The sequence below is a fragment of the Myotis daubentonii genome, chromosome 1 (genome assembly GCF_963259705.1).
Source record: "Myotis daubentonii chromosome 1, mMyoDau2.1, whole genome shotgun sequence".
NCBI classification, from domain to species: Eukaryota; Metazoa; Chordata; class Mammalia; order Chiroptera; family Vespertilionidae; genus Myotis; species Myotis daubentonii.
This window is the reverse complement of record NC_081840.1, coordinates 98,387,477-98,392,035: the sequence shown is the minus strand read 5'-3', so window position 1 is coordinate 98,392,035 and position 4,559 is coordinate 98,387,477. Positions and strand designations below refer to the sequence as shown.

Here is a 4,559-nt window from a genome sequence, read left to right as displayed (position 1 = left end):
GGCTCAAGTTCCTCTTAACTTTAAAAATACCTTATTGCCTAGCCGCTTGGGCTCAGTGAATAGAGTATCGGCCAGGTTCTATTCCAGGCAAGGGCATGTACCGTGGTTGCAGGCTCCTCCCCGGCCTGGGCCCTGGTCAGGGCTCGTGCAGGAGGCAACCAATCTGTGTTTCTCTCTATCTTTCCCTCCCTCCTCCACTCACCCTAAAAATCAATGGAAAAATATCCTTGGGTGAGGATAAAAAAAAACAAAAACACGCATAAATATCTTATTTAAAGCTTTATTCAAACTTAGTATTTAATTATTTTCCTCTAATACTTTGCATTTTATTGTTATAATTTAAGAAAATTGAACACATTTTTTCAACAATTCACAATATGTATACCCTAATTTATTCCAATTTATCTCAGGATTCTCTAAAACATTGTGTATTTTACAAATATGAAAAAGATTGAAAAGCAATATCCTATGTTATATTTATTAATGTAGTGTCCCATTTGAGGTTCCATAGGCCAATGCACTGTCCAGGCAATCTGCCATTCATTCCATGAGTAAATAAGTCCTGATTTCCAAACTACAGATTACAAACCCATTACTGTCCCTACCTGTAGGCGGAGAAAACCTCTTTAGGTAAACTGGCACTAGTCACAACTTATTTTAAAGTGCATTTTGTTTCCTGGGAACAGCTTCAAGAGAGCTGTTTTGTAATGTACTTTACCATGACTTCTTGAGTAACTCATTCTGCTGTGCACTCTGGCTCAGGTGTCTTCTAGTTGGCCAGTTTAAACCTCACTTTGCTAGCTCTCTTAAAAGAACAGGATCGCTTTTGTAAGCCCATGTCAACAGTACTGATCAAGAAAAATGCAAGCAGTCTGCAAATTTTTTTTTCCTTTTTAGTTCTCTTTTTTTCAGCCTCTCTGAGCCATGAGATCCAATCTTAGAGTTTTAAAATGTTTTGAGTAACACCTCTTAATTCATCCTGCTAGATGAAATCTGCTATTGCATAAGTCCTCAACAGCCAGCGAGAACCCTGCTGGAGCAACCATCTCACCAGCCCCCTAAAATGCAGCTCTCTTAGGAAGACCTCTATGTAGGAAGTCAGGCTAATACTTAGTTCCCAGAAGATTAGGTGTGGTTTAGTGATCTCATTCAGTGGGTGGGGGCAGGAATGGTCCCATGGTTCTATTTTTAAAATGCTTCTAATAAGATCATCCTTTGTTGCTCAAATACAACCAAGCGATGGTGGAGAGACTTGTCTCACGTTACCATTAGAGGTATCGACCTGGCCAACCTGGTTTACAGAGAAAAAGGCGTTCAAACTTCACTTTCAGTCAAGACTGGGATCATCTGCTCTTGAGACAGGGTCATATTCCATGGAGTCCCGGCCCAGACCAGCGGGGCTTCGCCTCCCTTCCTGGGCATGCTGCCCCTGCCCAGTGAGAGCCCTAGGACTGGTCCAAGTAGTGCTCCCTCTCTCCAGAACCAGAAAGGCAATTCCCTAAGAAGGGCTTCTCCTCCAGGACCTGGGATCCCACCACTGCCCGGGGCAGGGGCAGGATCCCCCGCAGAGTTCCAGGGGTGGAATACATCCCCGGTCATTCCTGTCACAGCACTGTAGTATTTAAAATAATTGGGGGAGGGGGGTGATTTAGCGCGTAGTAATCCATTCAGTTCTCCCCATTTTGGGCTCTCTTTTAACGACTGTGCTATCATCCTCCTTGTGCCTGGCCCTAAGCACTAGGAAATGATGAGTGTTAAGATAAACAACCCAATAAAAAAATGGGCAATGGACCTAAATGGATACTCTTTGAAAGAAGACAGAAGAAAGGCCAAGAGACATATGAAAACATGCTCAAAGTCACTAATTATCTGATGCAAATCAAAATGACAATGTGGTACCATCTCACACCTGTCAGAATGGCTATCATCAACAAATCAACAAACAAGTGTTGGCGAGGAACCCTCATGCACTGCTGGTGGGAATGCAGACTGGTACAGCCACTGTATGGAGTTTCCTCAAAAAACTAAAAATGGAACTCCCATTTGACCCAGTGATCCCACTTCTAGGAATATATCCCAAGAAACTGGAAACACCAGTTAGAAAGGATATATGCACCCCTATGTTCATAGCAGCACAATTCACCATAGCTAAGATTTGGAAACAGCCTAAGGGCCTATCAGTAGTGGATTAGAAAACTGTGGTACATCTACACAATGGAATACTACACTGCGGTAAAAAAAAAAAAGGAGTTATTACCATTTGCAAAAGCATGGATGGAACTGGAGAGCATTATGCTAAGTGAAATAAGCCAGTCAGAGAAAGATAAATACCACATGATCTCACTTATTTGTGGATTATAATGAACAACATAAACTGATGAACAAAAACAGATCCAGAGACAGAGAAGCATCGATTAGACCGTCAAACCTCAGAGGGAAGGTAGGGGAGGGTGGGGGTAAGGGGGAGAGATCAACCAAAGGACTTACATGCATGCATATAGGCCTAACCAATGGACACAGACAACAGGGGAGTGAGGGCATGAGTGGAGGGGAGGATGGGGGTAATGTGGGGATAAGGACACATATGTAATACCTTAATCAATAAAGAAAATTTTTTAAAAAAGATCCTACAAGGAGGCCTTGCTTCTCACTTCCAATAGCCCAGGTCCACCAGCAAGTCTCATGTGACTTCCTGGGGTCAGAATAACAATTCACTTTTGGATAAACCCTAGCGCTCTAGAGCCAGTTTGAGGCAGTTTTGAGGGAGCTGGGGTTCAGGAAAGGGCAGGGCGCGGCCTCAGAGTGGTGGGGTTTGAATCTGGGCCCTACAGGCACGCCCAGTCCAGGTGGTTCAGGTGGAGGGGATGCCTGCCTAATATTTTCTCTCCTCCTCCTGGCTGTCTCGCCAGATGTCTGTCATAGTAGGCGCTTGATACTAAGGCAGTATGGAGGGGGGCGGGGGGCCTAAGACTCAGTAAGTATTGGGAATGTCCCGCCAAGTGGATTTCGTGGAGAGAGGCGCTAATTCCCTAGAACTTTCTTCCGGCTCCACATGGAGTAAAAGCTTTCCACTCGAGAAGGGCGAGCACTGTGAACGATCTTTGATCTTCTTTCCAATAGGACAGAGAATGCCGGACTCACAGCTGGGGAGAGGAGGAGGAGACTGGTTGACACACTTCGTAATGGGGCGGTAGAATAAAATAACCAGGTCCAATAAGGAACAACACCAGGTCTTTCTGGCGGAGTACACTAGCCCCCTCCAAGTGCGTGTCCCCCAGGTTCCTGCCCAGCCCGCGTCAGCCTTTCACACCCTTTCACCCCGAGTGTGTGGGTGTGGCCCACGGAGAGTGGCTGTGTGTGTGTGTGTGTGTGTGTGTGTGGCCCACGGAGAGTGTCTGTGTGTGTGTGTGTGTGTGTGGCCCACGGAGAGTGGCTGTGTGTGTGTATGTGTGTGTGTGTGGCCCACGGAGAGTGGCTGTGTGTGTGTGTGTGTGTGTGTACCACGGAGAGTGGCTGTGTGTGTGTGTGTACCACGGAGAGTGGCTGTGTGTGTGTGTGTGGCCCACGGAGAGTGGCTGTGTGTGTGTGTGTGTGTACCACGGAGAGTGGCTGTGTGTGTGTGTGTGGCCCACGGAGAGTGGCTGTGTGTGTGTGTGTGTGTGTGTACCACGGAGAGTTGCTGTGTGTGTGTGTGTGGCCCACGGAGAGTGGCTGTGTGTGTGTGTGTGTGTACCACGGAGAGTGGCTGTGTGTGTGTGTGTACCACGGAGAGTGGCTGTGTGTGTGTGTGTGGCCCACGGAGAGTGGCTGTGTGTGTGTGTGTGTGTGTGTACCACGGAGAGTTGCTGTGTGTGTGTGTGGCCCACGGAGAGTGGCTGTGTGTGTGTGTGTGTGTGTGTGTACCACGGAGAGTTGCTGTGTGTGTGTGTGTACCACGGAGAGTTGCTGTGTGTGTGTGTGTGTGGCCCACGGAGAGTGGCTGTGTGGCTGTGTGTGTGTGTGTGTGTGTGTGGACCTGAGCAGGAATCTGGACGAGGTTAGAGAAGGCCAGACGCTGCTGCGCCTCCTGCAGCGCGGTGGGGACAGCTGGCGGCTCTTCTGCCCCCCGGGGCGTGGTGGCACGGGACAGGGACAGAGCCTGGGCCTAGGACACTGGAGTGACCCCGAGGGCTCAAGCGCTTAAGGAAATACGATCTTCTTCCAGGGACCAAGGGGTGCGGAGACCCTGGCGCTTTATAACTCCGCCATTGGGGCGCCCTCTACATCAGGTCCCAGGGAGAACTCAGGTGTCTCAGGCCCTCGACTGAGGTCCGGGGCCCCTAGGTGGCCTGTAGATCCCGACTCCAGCGCTCCGGGCGCGACCCACTCCAAGCAACGCTCGCTCCTCCCACGTCGCGACTTCAGCTCCGCCCGGGTCCCCGAGGGCAAAAAAAGGCGGGGGGGAGGGCGGAATTTCCCAGCGCGGGGGCTCTGGCTTCCCCACAATTCTTTCTGTTTACGGAGAGAAAGGGGAAATGGAAAGGGCGGGGAGGCGGTGGCTAGCACAGGCTGCGCCGCCA

The 4,559-nt window shown here is 49.4% G+C and overlaps 1 long non-coding RNA gene across 1 annotated transcript; it reads right to left on the bottom strand.

Annotated features, from left to right (window-relative positions):
- Window positions 1-268: 268 nt before the first annotated feature.
- On the bottom strand, window positions 269-4,152 carry LOC132242785 (uncharacterized). Its single transcript, XR_009454705.1, has 2 exons — window positions 4,016-4,152; window positions 269-3,143 (listed from the first exon to the last, which is right to left on the bottom strand). It is a non-coding gene; the product is annotated as an uncharacterized LOC132242785 (long non-coding RNA).
- Window positions 4,153-4,559: the final 407 nt, after the last annotated feature.